Source organism: Equus przewalskii, chromosome 27, assembly GCF_037783145.1.
Source record: "Equus przewalskii isolate Varuska chromosome 27, EquPr2, whole genome shotgun sequence".
NCBI classification, from domain to species: domain Eukaryota; kingdom Metazoa; phylum Chordata; class Mammalia; order Perissodactyla; family Equidae; genus Equus; species Equus przewalskii.
Genome location: NC_091857.1, coordinates 41,832,260 through 41,849,523, shown reverse-complemented (window position 1 = coordinate 41,849,523; position 17,264 = coordinate 41,832,260). Strand labels below are relative to the sequence as shown.

Genomic DNA, 17,264 nt, shown 5'->3' with positions numbered 1-17,264 from the left:
CGGGATCTCTGGAGGACAGAGGGCCAGCCTCTGGGACTAGGCAGCCAGGAACACTGCCCAGCACACCAGGGGCTGTGCTCGAATGTGACACCACAGCTCCTGCTGCCTCCCACTGACAATGTCTAGAGTCCAGGACCCCCTCCAATGAGTACCAGGAACCAGGCAGCTCACCTCCTTGGCTGGCCAATGAGCAGCTTCCCTTGCTCAGTGACACCTACTCACATCATGCCCTCTGAGCCCAAGGCCTGTAGACACATCTGGTGGGCTGTACTGCCATGTGCCTGAGCTAGTGCCCAGGGAGTCTGGAAAGGGAGTCTGATCGCTAACTTGGAACCGGGGGGACTTACAGTGTGGAAAATTAGCACAGTGTAGGAAGGGTATCCATAGGTCGGGGGATGCCACAAGAAACAAACGTCCATCTAGTGCCAGGTGAAAAGTCACCAATGCCCTGAATGAAGGCCATGCTGCTGAGGTTGGGGCTGAGGGAACAGAATGGAGGCTCCAAGCAGTGGAGTCACGGGGACTTGGCACCTCATGAGATGGCAGGAGCATATAGGAAGGAGCAGCTAGGTGACTCCCGAATGAACAAATCAAGAGCACCACTCATATCTGGAAAGAGAAGCATGGGTAAAAGTTCCTGAACATGCTTCTGGAAGCAGATGGTTCTTGTCTGGATGAGTGGCCTGGTACGAATGCCCTGCTGACACTTACGTGCTCCCAAATATGGAGCTGGTTCAGGAAACACCAGCCACTGTAAACAGCACCTCCTCAGTCACCCAAGGTGGGGTTGGAGGCAAGTTTCTGAATAAATTTGTGCTCTTTGTGTTTTGATGGACATAAGTTTAAAATATACACACTTCTCTGCCTTGGTGATGAAAGTATTCCTATAAGTTGGATCTAATTTACTTTCGTCAATGAGTAGAGCTGATCCTCACAAACACCAGGGATTTTGCTGAGCTGTGACTGTTGGATTCTGGAAGGCTGGCTCACTCTCTTAAGGAGAGAATATTCGCCTTTCATTGTTCATGGTTCCACTGTGATTTTTTTTTTTTAAGATTTTATTTTCCTTTTTATCCCCAAAACCCCCTGGCACATAGCTGTGTATTTTTAGTTGTGGGTCCTTCTAGTTGCAGCATATGGGATGCTGCCTCAGTGTGGCTTGATGAGTGGTGCCACGTCCGCGCCCAGGATCCGAACCAGTGAAACTCTGGGCCTCCAAAGCAGAGCGTGAACTTAACCACTTGGCCATGGGGCTGGCCCCCTATTCCATCATTCTTATTTGGGGAGCTCCATGACAACCATCAAGTTCACTGATTCACAAGGACTCACCAGACTCAGTTGCAGATTATACTCAGGAGGAAGGTTTGTTACAGCAAAGGGATGCAGAGCAGGGGCAGTGGGAAGAAGGGATGCATCCAGTAGAGTCCAGAGAGACCAGGCACAAACTTCTAAGCTCTTCCCTCTCCAGGGATACTCGAGACATGCTTTCTCTCTGACAGCAAACTACAGAAACATATGTGAAGTACCCCTCTCCAAGGAAATCCATTTGAGTCTCAGGTCCATGGATTTTATGGAAGCCTGGTAGCGTAGGCACATCCTGCTACAACCAGCATGACAACCAAAACTCAGGATCCCAACAATGAAATCAAGTACACATCCTCAATCTTGATGTTTGTGCAAAGCATTCCTGACAAGCTGACGTGGCAAGGCCCACTGCTCCAGATACACGAAAGAGAATCATCAACTGTTGTTTTTCCAAGTCCACATTCCCAGGAACTGAGCCAATTATGATTCCAGGCTCCCATGGAGACACGAAAGACTGAGCGACCAGACCTGCTGGGTTAACCCCTCCCTCACAATCTACAGCCAACCCCTGGCCAAGGCATTTCTACAACAAGGTGGTAATAATTATTTGGTCATTCTGATTTTCTTCCTTCCTTTTTTTTTTTTTTTTTTTTTTGGTAATCTTCCTTTTCTCTCTGGAAATTCACAGAACTTTCTCCTTATCTTGGGTGCCATTGAATACCACCATATTAGTCAAAATATTTTGTTCTTTTCTTACCTGCTGTTTGCCCCATCTGTGAAGATTTTTATTTGAAGGACGGTATTTTTATATCTGCTATTTCCACTTGGTTTTTCTTCACAACTTCTGTGTTTGTTTCACGTTACTGTTCCTTATCTCCTCACAGATGTGATGATGCTTAGAGTCTGAGCTGCCTGCGGCTTCACTGGCTTTCTCTACATGGTTTGGCCTCCAGGTATTCAGGCACTTTCCTCCCCAGCTGCTGGGGGAGTGGCGGCCTTGGCTGCTCTAGCTCGTGACTCCATTGGTGAATGTCTTAATCTCCTCTAGCAGCCATAACAAAATGCCACATATGGGGTGGCTTAAACAGCACACATTTATTTCCCACAGTTCTGGAGGCTGGAGGGCTGAGGTCAGGGTGCCAGAACAGTTGGGCTCTGGTGAGGGGTCTCTTCCTGGCTGGCACATGGCAGCCTTCTTGCTGTGTCCTCGCATGGCACTGGGTCGGGGAGGGCAAGCTCTCTGGTGTCTCAACTTATAATGGCACTACCGCCACCAAGGGCCCCACTCTCAAGTCTTCATCTAAACTTAATTGCTCCCTAAAGGCCCCATCTCCAAATACCATCACGTGGGGGTTAGGGCTGCAGTAGAGCACAGAGTGCCTCTGGGCACAGCCTAGACTAGGCCTCTGTGAATCTCCCCTGAACCCTACTCCTTTCCACGAATCCTCAGTGTCTGTGGAGTGAGGAGGGAGACACGGGCCACCTATCCATCCACTTCATTTGTTACCCATATGTCACCTTCAGTGGCATCAGGAGCACTCTGCAAATGCCCACCTCCCATGGGCACTGGGTGGCTCTGCTGCCTCTCTGTGCTGGGCTCTGAAGGGCAAAGGCCATGGTCTGTGCAGTCGTGGGGGGCAGGAAAGGCCCACGGTTGGGGATCCTTCCAACCTAGGCAAGGACAGCCCCAGAACCTCTCTGCTCGGCACTGGCCAGTTGCCTCCTCTGGGCACAATCACCTGCTGCCCATGGCTCTCACGGTGTTCACGGTAGCTGTTCAGTCCACACGCTTCTCACAGTGCTGCTCCCCCAGCCAGGCACCAAGGCCAGGACCTTCCTTCCACCCGTTTCTTCCAGAGGTTCCACCAGGAATGTGCCCATCGCAGTTCACGAGACAAAGACTCTCAAATTCTTCCAGAGAACTCTCCACTCAAACAAAGAAATCACACCAAACTTATTCAGAAAGAAGCCACATGGAATTTTACCACCCAGGGCAACTAACTCCTGAGCAAGATAACTCATTTTGCAAGATAAGACATTTCAGAAATCAACAATGACTTTCCTCAAGATCAAGCATAATCCCTAAATCTGAGTATCTTAGAAGATTCCTTTGTTACAGATGATATTTCAGTGATAAGAGAAAATACAATAGTTTATACACAGTTAAAAACTTCCACACAAGCATCTACACTGTGAAGAGAAAGACAAGTTTTCTCAGGAGCATCTCAGGTGCTGTCGTCAGGGGGGCCCTTGCTCTCTCCCTAAGGCTCAGGCTTTCGTCTGCCTGAGGGGAGGGGAGACTCCCTCGCCTCCCATTCCTGGGAGGGGCTGCCTCCGCAGTCTCAGCCCCGGGTTGCACATCATGGGGGTCCTGACATCTGTGTGAATTAAAAGTTCCCCCAGGTGATTCCGATGTGTAAACTGAAGACGAGATTCCCTGTGCTACATTCTTAAGGCTGAGTAAGAAATTCCACAGTTATTACCTGTTGAAAAGAACAGGTCTAATAAAATTAAAAAGAAAATTGTAACAAATGGAATGTGAGCTGCCGTGCTTTTCCCCTGGGGAGGGAGGCCTCTGCTGTTTCCATCTCATGCTCTCCTGAATTCCACAAAGGTCGCCAAACAGAGGTATGACCCCCGCCCAGTGTCGCTAAGGGGTACCCCACCCCCACCCTGGGGCTCTGAGTTAGCAGCAGGGGCAGGGCCCATGACTCTGCATTTCTGATCAGTCCCGGTTGATGTTGATGTTGCTGGTCTGCGGAATACACTTTGAGTAGCAAAGCGCTAGATGGCATCATAGCCCAGGAAACAAAGTGCTGGCAGTTCTGAAATGCCTCATAAACAACAATCCTCTGGGCAGGACCAGCCAGGGCAAGGTCATGATCCAGATAGGCTGCCATTGCTCCTTGAGTGCGTCCAGAGTTGGGTTTCCTGCTCAAGTGTTCCCAGGGGCCTGTTTTCCCCAAGTTTTAGAGAATTAACAGCACTAATGAGAATATCAGAGCATTAGCCCCATAACCACAGAATTTTGAAAACTCAGCCAAAGTGCAATATGTTAATGTACTGAGCCACCAAGAAGCAATTCCCTGGGGGAATGTGGTGTTCCAGACTCTCTCTGTCTCTTTCTGTCTCTCTCTCTGTCTCTCTTTCTGTGTCTCTATCTCTCTGTGTCTCTGTCTCTCTAGTGTCTCTGTGTCTGTCTCTTTCTATCTCTCTCTGTCTCTCTCTCTCTATCTCTTTCTGTCTCTCATGTCTGTCTCTCCTCTCTGTCTCTCTTCTCTCATTCTTGGTTATTTCAGCATCCACAAAAATGGTCCTTCCGTCGCCCTGACCTTGAAAGTCTTGGACTTGCTCAGACCCAGTGATCTTGCCTCTGGCCCTTCTCAGCCCCTGACCCATCAGGCATACTCTGGACCTTGCTTTGACCAGTGACTGCCCCACCATCATTTCATTTCAATCAAAGAACTCCAAGTCCCCGGGCATCTAGATTCCAACACTTCTGATCCCATCAGGCCTGGTGGACACCAGCAGCCCACCTCTTCCCTGTCACTCATCCCACCCTGACTTGGATTTGGGCCCATCACTGGAGGCATCCCCTTCTGTCAACACCCAACAAGCTGCAATGTCCCCAAAGCTGTTCCTGTCAAAGTCGCAGTGATCTACTCTTTGTCAATTCGGGCTGCTGAGCTCGCTGCTGTGGGTCCTCCTCCCTCAGCCCAAGCCACGAAGGGGCCCCCCCACTCTCACAGGCTTCACAAACTTCTACTTAGGCCTTGCGCTGGGAAGTATTTGCAACTTCCCTTTACACAGCCTGAACAGGCACATCCTCTCCACTCTCTTGGCCCCAAAGATCCACCGCCTCAGGGCAGCCCTCTGGCGCCTGTGAACCTAGTCAGCTGCCAGTACCTGTGAGGTCTACCAGAGGCCCCCAAACACAGGAATGGCACCTCTGCAAGCCAGGTCAGTACCCTGATTCTCGGCCTCCAGGGGCTTCAACCTGGATCCCAGCTTTCGTGACCGGATGTGGGCATGTGAGATGTACGCACTACAGAGAGAGGCCAGAAGGTGGCAGCTCAACACTGGGCCCTCCCTCCCCCAGCCACCTCCCCTGAGGTGCTCAGAAGAATGTGTGCACCAGAGACACCGTCCTTCACACCCTGCCCTTCTTACCAACTCCCAGGTGTGTTCTCTCCTAAGGCAGGGTCTTAAGCACAGTGATGTCAATGCAAAGAGCTGGTTGTAAGCAACAGAAACTAATTCTGTCAAAGCAAATGGGGATTCATGAAAGGATGAGGGCCACTCCTCACTATACTGAAGGGAGAGTTGGAGACCTGGGAAGACAGAGACCAGGTTGCTCAGGAGTTATGGGTGCCGCCTTCATGATCTGTCCTCACTGCCTTTGGTCCCCTCGTGTGTCTGCTCAAGATTTGAGTTCCAGGAAGACAGAAACTGGTCCAGGTTAGGTAGTGTGCCTATTCTTAACCCAGTGGCTGTGCCCAGTGGGCTGGCCCAAACCCTACGTCTACTGCTGAGAAAAGGATGGGGAATTCTTATAACCAACATTCTAGGCACTATCCTCAGGAAGGGTGCATGAGGAAAGTGGGGTTTGGAGAAGTTAAGTAAAATGCCCAAGGCCACACAACAAGAAAGCGGTGACGTATTTTTCTCTTTATGTGCTGCTGTATCAGATTTGCTAATATTTTGTTGAGCAGTTTTGTGTCAATGTTTAGGAGGGATACTGGTCTGTAATTTTCTTTCCTTATAATATTCTTATCTACTTGGGTTATCAGGGTTATGCTGGCTTCATAAAATGACTGGGGAAGTATTCCTTCTTCTATTTTCTACAAGGTTTTGCGTAATATTGACAAATTATTCCATAGGTTTTTGATAGAACTTATCAAGTGAATCCAGTCAGGCCTGGAGTTTTCTCAGTGGGAAAGTTATAAATTCAGGTTTTTTAGTAATTTTGACACAATCACAAACTTGGAGAAAATTTACATTTGTGGGAAAGTTGCTAACCTGATACCTCATCACCCTTGAATATTTTAGTGTGTATTTCCTGCAAACAAGTATTTTTTTTCCTATATAACCGTAATGCATCCATGAAAATCAGGAAGTTAACATTGATAAAGGACTGTCACTGATCTCCTGGCCCTATTCAAGTTTCACCACTCACCCCAGCAGTGTCATGTAGAGTGAAAGGAGCCCCTCCAGGACCCCATGGTGCCCTTAGTTGTCACGTCTCTCTAGTCCCCTCCAGTCAAGAATGGTTCCTCGGCACTTTCAAAGACAACAGGCCAGTTGTTTGTAGAGTGTAGTCTGGATCTGCCTGATGTGCACTCATGAGTAGATTAAGGTCGAACGTCTTTGGCAGAACATCACAAGGTGATACTGTGTCCTTCTGCTGCGTCCTGTCAGGAGGCACACAGCTTGTCCTGTGCCACTGATGAGGATGCTCACTGTGATCTCTCCATGAATCTGGGTCTGCCTGGTGGGCAATCCAACACGATGATACTCTTTCCCTTTTGAGATTACTAAGTATTTTGTAGGGAGGTACTTTGAAACTATGTAAATATGCCCTTCCTCGTAAAATTTTCAGTGTAGTCACTTATTTACTTATATTGGTATGGTTTCCTATTTTATTCAATAAATTACAATCTGTTATCTCATTATGTATTTTGATGCTCAAATTGAACCAGATTTGTCCAATAGGAGCCCCTCCAAGCTGGCTCCTCTGTCCTTATGAGATGTCTCCATCATTTTTTGAGCCTTTCCTTGCTTTCTGGCACAAGATAATCCAGGCTTACCTTGTACTTTCCTTAACACAGCCCTGGAATCAGCCATTTCTCCAAAGAACTCAGGTTCCTTCCAGTGGAAAGCTGTTTTTAGAAGGTAAGATCTGGGTTCAGTTATTAGGGTGTTATAGGTAGGTTCTTGCTGTCTATCTATTTATCACCTATCTATCTGTTCCTTATTATATAGCTTATTAACTTTATTATAACAATATACTTCATTATTACTGACTTCTATTTTAATGCTGTTGTGGACAGAGAACACAGAGTTTCAGGCTCCCTTCTCTGCAGGACTGTGGCCCAGAACTCCAGTTTCTGTCTCTCCAGCCCCTCAAGCTCACTGCTTCTCATCTCCTTCTGATTAGCCACATTCTGTGCAACTTCTCAGCCCCCCGCTTTGAGGGGAAAGCAGCGGGAATGTAAGACTCACATTAGTGAGTCTCCTTGGGATTTAGATCCCTCAATTATTTGATTTTAGTTTTAAGTGGCTTTATTTAAACTCTTAACATGACAACTACAGCAAAGGAGCTAGAGGAGGCAAAAGAGGAAGTTCATACAGTTTTGACAGTTGATGCTGGTTCGTATAGGAGGAGAGACAGCCATGCATGGACACAAGTTTAGAAATTTCTCCAGGCCTCCAGACTCAGACACTGTGCGCTTTTCACACAGAAAGGACCAGATAGTCAAAGTCCTACACATTTGTTTCCTTCAGATGTCCCTCTTCTGTCTTTATTCCTTGGTTCCACTATAGGTGGGTACTGCATCCCTCCCACCTGGGTCACCGCCTAACCGAGAACCCCCAGGCTGGATGGCTTTACGAGCATTTAAGGTAGAAATAACACAAACTTAATCAGTTTTTCCAGAGAAAGTGAAAAAGGGGAACACTCTCAACTCAGTGTATGAGGCCAGCATAACCTCACCACGCAAACTTGACAAAGACTTTAAAGGAAAGGGAAATTAAAGGTCAAGTCTAAAATTAATCTTAACAATGTAAAACAACATCAAAATATAAATCAATATTAAAGGATAGTCCACCATGATCAAATAGATTTATTCCTGGAAAGCAATATTCATTTAACACTCAAAAATCAACGTATGTAATTAACCACATCGACAGACAAACAGAAATAAATCATATGATCATTTCAATGGATGCCGAAATATCATTGTATAAAATTAAACAACCATTCATGAGGAAAAGGAAAAACTTTTGGCAAACTATTAATAGAAGGCAATTTATTTAATCTGATAGAGTATCTATAAAACATAGCAAACATCATGCTGGATGATGAAGTGTTAAAATCTTTCTCCTTGAGACTCCAAGACACAAATGCTTGCGACCACCATCCCCATTCAACATTGTACTGGAGATGCCATCAGGGAAATAAGGCAAGAAAGAAATGGATAAAAGGTCTGGAAAGGAATAAGTGAAACTGCTATTAGTCATTGATTACATGATGTGTGCATTTAAAAATCCAAAGAAATCTATAATTAACATTATGATTAATAATCAAAGTCACTGGATACAAGATGGTATACAAAAAGCAAGTGTGGGGCCGGCCCCATGGCTGAGTGGTTAAGTTCGCGTGCTCTGCTTTGGTGGCCCAGGGTTTCATGGGTTTGAATCCTGGGCACGGACATGGGACCGCTCATCAAGCCATGCTGAGGTGACACCCCACATGCCACAACTAGAAGGACCCACAACTAAAAATATACAACTATGTGCTGGGGGGCTTTGGGAGGAAAAGGAAAAATAAAATCTTTAAAAAAAAAAAGCAAGTGTATTTCTAAATAATAACTACAAACAACTGGAAATTAATTTTTTAAATTACACCATTTACAATTCCTTCAAAAATATCAAATACTTAAGAATAAATCCAATGAAATATGTGAAAGAAACTGTAAAACATTATTGAGAATATTAAAGAAAATCCAAAGAGATATTCCTAGTTAATGGACTGGAAGGCTCTATATTGTAAAGTGTAAATTCTTCCCAAAAATAATTTATAGAATCTATGCAATCCCATTTAAAATCCCAGCAGATATTTTTGTGGAAATTGACATTTCTAAAATTTATCTGGAAATGCAAAAGGCTAAAATAGTCAACACAATCTCAAAGAAGCATAACAAAGTAAGAATATTTAGACCATCAGATATTAAGACATACTAAAAAGCTAAAGCAATTCAGACAGTATGATATGGGCATAACAATAAACCAATAGACCAATGGAACAGAACAGTGTTCGGTGAGTACAACCACTTTGGAAAATTATTCAGAAGAATCAGGTAAAAATGAACTTATGCAGAGTCTACCACCCTACAAGTCCTCCCCCTCCTAGGTGTGTAGCTATGGTAGGCAGAATAATGGCGCCCCAAAGATGGCCACATATTAATCCTCAGAATCTGTAAATATGTTAAGTTATGTGGCAAAAGGGAATTAAGGTTATGGGTAGAATTAAGGTTACCTAATCAGTTGACCTTAAAATAGGGAAATTATCTGGGATTATTCAAGTGGTGCCAATCTAATGAGATGAGTCCACAGAAAAGGAAAGCAGAAGAGTCTGTGAGAGGGACTTGACCCACCATTGCTGGCTTTGATGACAGAAGAACGGGCCACAAGACAAGGCATGTGGGTGGGCTCTCGTTGCTGGGAATGGCTCTCAACTTACAGCCAGCAAGAAAATGGAGACCCCAGTCCTACAACTACAAGGAACTGAATCTTGCCAACGACCTGTATGAGCAAGAAACAGACTGTCCCCAAAAGCCTTCAGAAAGAAATGCAGCCCTGCTGACGCCTTGACTTTTAACCTGGTGAGACCTGCGCTGCACTTGTCACCTATAGAACTGTAAGAAAATAAATTTGTGTTGTTTTAAGTCACAAAGTGTGCAGTAATTTGTTCCAGAGTAATTGAAAACTAATAGAGCAGAGTAAACGAAAAACATGACATTCCACTACAGTCCACCCCTTGGTCCCTGAGTATGCAGGCATGAGCACACACATGCACACGCATGCCTCTTCCATAACTGATAATTTTGAAAATTACTGCACTTATCATTATGCAACAACCCTTATTTCAATCATTAAAGTGCTCCTCTGCTTCCAGAGGCCCAGAATCAGATCCAAGTAGATCATTCTGCAACAAGTTGAGGATCTGAAGGTGCCATCTACTCATCCTAGAGGGTGCAAATGTTGAGTTTCATGATCTTGCAAACTCTAGGCTCCAGACAGATTTAACTGTTACCAAGTTACCTATCCTAATCAAGGAGGAAATAGAACAATCAGAATAAAAACTCTCTTTCAGAAAAGGGAGTACAAATACAGTTGCCAGAGTCTGAATAACACATCATATCCATCTGGGTAGAGAAGTGGGATCTTGGTCAGCTGGACCATTTGGCTGGCCTGGGTGCTGCCTGCATGGAGGTTTTGGCTTCTGTTCTCTTTTGTCCTCTGTCACCCGACCCGAGAGGGGTGCTGGGAAGGGTTATGACCTGGACAACATTCTGAGAATGGAGATAATGATCCTGGAGGTGGTCTTGGGGACTGAACAGTCAGAGGGTCTTGCTTGCCAGGCCAGAGCACTCTGCTGACAGCATCTTCTCAAAGGCTATTTGATGCCTGTCGATTTATTTCCTCTGAACCCTGCCGTGACTACTGACTGCCTCTATGCCTTTAGTCAGTGGCTTCTGGCCCAGCCTCCTCTCTGCCTCCCAGCATCAGAAACAAAGAACTGAGGTAGCCAGGCAGCCCCAACGCACCCCCAGAAAGCTGCTCAGGCCCTAAGCCACAACCACATTGAGGTTCATGGTGGAGGTGGAGGGGCAGAGGAGCAGGTGAGAACTTCTTCAGGAACAGGCACAGCAAGAGAGGTTTGGGAAGGTCTGGGATTTTCTGGATCCTCCAGGCTACCATGTCCCAATTTCCAGAATCCCACAGTTTGATGGTCCCCTCCCTAACTCTGTCATGGGGCAAAGAATTCAAGTTTTACAGTTCAAGAAGGTAGATGATTGCCAGACTGGAAGTGGCCCTAGTCCCCTGGCCACAGGCAGTGGGTACATGTTTTAAATCTGAGGACACCTTTCCCATTAATGGCCGTGTGCTCTCAGGTCAGCAGGGCTAAAACCAAATGTGCCTGTCTTGCATGTCTCAGTAAACAGCCAGCACATACTAACAATGGTGGCTCCCCACGAGAGTGCTTAGACCCCAAGATGCCACACCCTTGCTGAATAATGAGCACTGCACAGTTTTAGATAAACGGAAGGCTCAACAACACACGTTAATCCAATCGTAGGATAAAACACGCATCCTGGTTCATTTAAGAGACCTACATCCCTTATCTAGTTAATTATTACTAACAATTTTCCTTGTTAAAAATTCCAAATAAAGGGACTCAGTTTGATATTCAGGCGATCTTGGTTATCTGTTTCAAGAAATATGCAGAGAAATGACTCCGGGTGACACAGCAGACAGGTATATTATGAAATATCATTAGAACTCAAGTGGTTCTAAGAATGAAGACACTGCTGAATCAGGAAGCAGAATTTTTAAAGTACTTTTTGAGGAAAGATTGCAAAGGGCTGAGAGGCCACTTTGTCAGCACCCTCACTGTAGAGACAAGGACGCTGAGGCCAAGGGAAGGGGTCCACCTGATCAGTGAAGTTTTCTGATCCCTGGACCCTCACTGCCCTTTGTTAAGGACAGACCGTGAAATGCCTTCCCAGATTCTGTTGAGATTTGACCTTCCATTCACCCAGGAAGAGAGGGAAGAAGGATTACAAAGAGAGAGGAGGACCTGGGAAGAGGGAGTGCCGGTCTCCGTGCGGTCACCGCGACTTTCTTGCCTCCTTTGGGGGTCTCCCTCTGTGGCCATAAACAGGCTGTACGGAGGCTTCTCATCCTGGGGGCATGATGTCCCTTTCCTGCCAAGCTCTGTCTCCTCAGCTGCCTCCCCAGACTCCTCTCCCTGCAGGTGAGAGTCTACTGACAAGGTTTCGGAAAGCGCAGCCCTCCCTGTTTTGAGCTGACTCCAAAGTACTCTCCGGACACAGGTTCACCCGGCATCTTTCATGCCGATGTTTTTGTCCCCGCTTGTCCAACTGACTTCATAAAACTTAGCGGGAATCTGATGCTGATGTGAAAACACTTGCGCTTTCTGGAGAATCTAGAGTCACTAATATATTTTATTACTGGGTTGTTTTTTTTTTTTTAACTGTCGTTGATTATTGTCCATTTTACAAATACTAGGACGTTAATGAAAATAAAAGTACTTCTTGTCAAACTGAGCAGTTTCAGTCCTGAGTCAGGGGCCCTGGAATGACGTAAACACGACCTGACCTCGGAAAAGAGGGAAGAGCCACCCCAGGGTAATGGCATCCCACCTGTCACCCCCGGCGGCGGAAGGACCAGAGGCAATTCCATTCTTTATATAAGACTCCGCTCCGAAAAGCGCGCAAGCATCTCACGCACCTACACGCATCCAGCACGTTTAAGCATAAATAAAGGCTCGTGGGCACAGAAATATGCACCCACAGGGGCCTTCGCTTTCTGGGCCGGGTCTTGGCCAGGATTCACCGTGACCTGAGCCAGACTATCCAGGCAGGTCCGCTGGAGGGGGCCCGCGTGTTGTGCGGCCACGCGGGGCGGGTCCCCGCACCCACCCACGTTCCAGGGGCTCCTTGTCCCCGCGTTTGCGCTCCGCCGACGCGTCTCCCCCGACGCCAAGGGGACTGGGACCTCCCTTCCCCGGGAGCACAGTTCAGGGTGGACGCTGCGTGAGGAGGGAGTCGGCTTGGGTCCTGGATTTTTATTGAGGGAAGGACACACGGAGGGGAGGGGCCGCGCGTGGGGACAAGGGCTTCACCCACCTCCGGCTGGGGTTCGTCCGTCGTCCTCGGAGGCGCGCGCTTTCCAAATTAGCCTGGTGTTGCTCTGACTCGCCACTTGCGAGTGCCGCACACATCTACTGAGGAGCACACCTGCATCTGTCTGGACAGAGACCGCCTCCCCCCGCCGGACAGTCTGCGCCGCTGGTCCTCATACCGAGGGCGAGGCCGGCAAACGCGCGTCCCCTCGCCCCCGGCGCCCGCGCTTTCCGGCTCCAGAGGGAGTCAGCGCAGACCCTCCCAGGTGTCCCGGCCTGCACGGCCACGGCCAGGACCTCGGGGCTGGCGACCCCCCGGGAGTGGACCGGCCCACCCTCCCCGGTGCCGGGCGGCGACGCCCCGGGCCCGCGCCCCTTTGTGCGGCCGCCCGCGGGCACCATGCTGTCCGCCGGGGGCAAGTACGCGGTGAAGAAGAGAAGAAAGCCGATGCGCAAGAGGTACCCGGGCGGCGGGCCAGGGGCGACGAGGGGGTGACGAGGGGCGGGGGGCCGGGGTCCTGGGCGGCCCGGCCCAAGGTGTTTTGGGGGGAGGAGTGTGGCGTCCGCCCGCCACCCGGAGGCCCCCCACTCCGCGTCCGTGGCGGGAGTCAGGGGGCGGCGAGTCCCGAGGTCTCCGCGGCGCTGACCGCCGGGGTATCCAGCACGGAGAGTCGGCAGGGAGGACGGGTTTCGTTTTAAAGACTCCCCCTCCCGCCCCCGACGCCTGCTGTCGGTTTTTAACCTTCAGGCCTGAGGTCCGGCTGACGACGTTTGTTTTCTGGGAGGGTCGCGCCGGGGTCTCCGGCGTCTGCGCTCTGCGCCCTCCGGCCCGCGCCCAGGACTAGGGCTGGGGTTACCGGGAGCACACCCCGCAGGGGCAGGGCGTCCCGAGTCTCAGCCTGGGAATGAGAAGGGAGAGGTCTTGCGGGTATGGGCAACCCCCACCTCATTTAGGGAGAGGATGCCCGAGGCCCCGCCCGGACCCTGGGCTCAGCGCGGGCAGGCCCCCTCCACGGCTCCTCAGGTCTGGCCTGAGAGATCTGTGTGGAGATGGCGAGGGTGGCCCCTGGGGTTGGGCAGATGTTCCTGAGGACAATCAATGGGAAGTCTGTGGAGGGGACACTCCTTGGGCAGAGTCCTTGGGCCGGAAATCTGCGGGTCTTCTCGCGGTCGGTCTTCAGAGCGCCTCCCGCCGACGCGGTGACGGCGGCGGGGAGCATACCGCAGCACAGCCCCCAGGGCGCAAGGTTCTCAGCGCCCGAAAGCGGGTCTGTGTCTGAGGAATTTCCAAAAGAGCTCGAAATGTCGATTCTAATTCCATTTAATTTTAAAGTATATAGAATGCCAAGAAAGAAACCAGATACAAAAGGGCAAATATCCCAAGATTCCATATATAAGAAATGTCCAGAATAGATAAATCCTGAGACTGAAGGTAGATTGGTGGTTTCCAAGGGATGGGAGTGGGGAGGGGTTTCCTTTGGTGATAAAAACTTCTGGAACCAGATGGTGTTGACGGTTACACAACATGGTGAGTGTACTTAGTGCCACTGAGTGATACACTTAAAATGGTTAAAATAGCAAAATTTATGTTATGTGTATTTTACCACAATTTTAAAAATAACCTGAAACTTCTCAGTAGGAGCATAAGCATAAGTATCGGAGAACTAAGCTCGTCAGAAGTTCGGGTTTTTCCCAGGCAGTGGAACCAGTAATCCTTGGTTAATTGGAAAAGGTGTTTAAAATGGGGGTGGGGGTTGCTCCCTAAGAGTGTTGCAAATACCTTACTTATCTTTTTTTTCGCTGAGGAAGATTAGCCCTGAACTAACATCTGTGCCAGTCTTCCTCCACTTTATATGTGGGTCACTGCCACTTTATATGTAGGTCTGCACCCAGGCTCTGAACCCAGGCCGCCAAAGCAGAGCATACAGAACTTAACCAGTACTCCAGGGGTGGCCCCTACCTTACGTATTTTAAGAGAAAACATCAGCTTATATCAGTTTGCCAATCTGGTGATGCTGGTGAGGTCCTCTTCTATCTTAGTACACGAGTCACTCCCACAGTGCACCATCTACAATTCAAAGAGCTTGTGCCACAATCGAGATCTGAAACAGTTTTCGCCCATGTCTTGCACTAACACCTAATTCAACGCTTACTTTTCTTTTCAATCAGGTTTCATTGACTCTTTCCAAAGCATCCAGCGGAGTTTTCTTGGACACTGTGCCCTCATTTGGCTAATGATTATAACAAGAAGACCTGACATAAAATGTCTGGGGACTTTGGGCAATGATTATTGATTAGTGCACAGCTCACCTGGTGGGAGCAAAGGGCCCGGCTTGGGGGAGCCCCTGAGCTGCAGACCTCACGTGTTGGGAGTTTGCAGGGTGTGGGACGGCACAGTGGTTGTCGGCTAACTGAGTCATCTAGTGAAATAATGTCTTTCTCATTTCTCTTGTTTTTAGAATCATTCCAAATGTGCTGTTGTACTTGACCCTCAGGCAACCTGGGATGTAGGGACCTCTATCATCATTGCCCTCTGATAGCTGAGGCACCCACGCTAGGTGTGAGGGGACTTACCCGGCTGCCTTGCTTAGACCCAGCCTTCCTCCGTGGCCCCTCTCTTTGGCTTATTGAAGAGGCTGGGATCCTGCTGGCAGGCCGGGGCAGGCCTCCTGGGACAGGGCTGCCTGGCAAGCAGGCTCGAGGAGCTGGAGGGGAGGTTGAACTACTGAGCTCCCTCCCCACCCCTTTGGCCGGCTGGTCCTCCCCCGAAACTGGGTCACAGCTGATGGGAGAGTCCGTGTGGCACCTGCTCAAGCCGCCTTCCCCTATGTCTGGCGGTCTCCTGCCGTTACATGCTGACTCCACAAGGTAGAAACTTGTGCCAGCTTTGTGTGGTTTGCCAACAATTTTAGTCTGTGTTTTCTGTCACTGTGTTATGTAGAAATGGGGATGATTTTGTTTTACATTTGAAAGAATTAGGGTGCTGGAAGACGTAACTAACTGAAAGGACTTTGGGTGGATTCATCTGTTAAATCTGCATAAACTGCTTTGAAACAGAGCCTTGGGGAGGTTTGTAGAACAGGAAGCAGCTGCCAGCACCTGTTCCCAATAGTCTTTTCAAGATGCTCTGGAGACTTCTGCTGCCCCATTTTGTCAACCTGGAGGTGTTGCTGACAGCACTGCAATCTCCTCCTCGGTCTGCCGTTTAAATCTATGAGATTTGGCTGGCCCCTGGGACTGAGCACTAGAGCCCCCGCCCCCGCCCCCGGAGACACATGGCCCTCACATGGGAAGTGCTGGGTTGCCTCAGCTCAGGAGCTGCTGATTTTAATTCAATGTCACCAGAGCACACAGGTGCTGGTCTTTCCTCCGGCTCCCAGGCAGGTGGACTGGCAGCGAGGAGTGTGGTCTGGGCAGGAGGAGCCCTGTTAGTAGGCTCCCTGGAAGGGTGCAGCCTGGGGTGTACTCCTTGATGTAGAAGGCCCGCTGCCTCTGAAGTGCATCTGCCACGCTGAGAACTACTGAGAACTTCAGGGCCTTGAAAACTGGTTCTGACTCCAGCCCGCCCCTCCCCCGGGCTCTTGTCCAGCGGCTCCCAGAGGGCCAGCCTACATGCCTTCTTCTTCCCGACTGGGCCACCCTCTGCTGATCCATGTCCTGAGAGGCGACATCCCAGCTTTTCTTCACTGAAGGGATCCCCGAGGCCTCCACCACTCACAGGGAGGCCCCTCTTTTCCTTGCATTGTGAAGGAACAGGACTCACCTTCCCACAGGCACAGAGCCTCAGCCCCTGTCCTGGCCACCTCCTTAGGTGGTGGGCCTCTTCCAGCCCTACTGCTCCTTGTCCTGACCCACCATCTCCCTTCCTGCCACATGACCCTGCTCCACCTGTGCACTCCTTCCCTTGACCTTTGCTTCCTACTGTTTGTGCCGTGCCCTCTGCCCACCAGGATGGCCTCGCTCAGTTGGTCTCCCTCCCTCCTTTCCTGCTTTCCCACATCCCACCTTTCTTACCCTCACTGGTCTCCTTGCCCCAGTCTCTCCTCCCCAGCCCAGCCTGGCTCTGAAGTGCCTGTATGCGCCCCCAAAGACCCCCCATTGGACTCACCCTTGAGGAGACCAGGCTCTGGGGGGGTGGACACCACTCTCCAGGACCCAGCCCTGATCCTCTGCCTCCCATGTTGCCGGGCTCCTGCCCACCACCGACTGGGACACCCCTTCTCTGCTCAGCTCAGCACCTCCACACAGAGCATCATGAGCGTCTGGGGCCGGGACCACGTCTCTTTCATCTCTCTTCTGTGCTGCTGCC

General features: G+C 49.4%; 1 protein-coding gene across 1 annotated transcript in view; it reads left to right on the top strand.

The window, feature by feature from the left end:
* Nucleotides 1-12,756: 12,756 nt before the first annotated feature.
* The window catches only part of LOC103541609 (aryl hydrocarbon receptor-like), a 61,137-nt gene continuing 56,629 nt past the window's right edge, over nucleotides 12,757-17,264 (top strand). The window contains 1 exon segment of the mRNA XM_070598071.1: nucleotides 12,757-13,414. The gene's annotated coding sequence lies outside the window, so the exon portion shown is untranslated.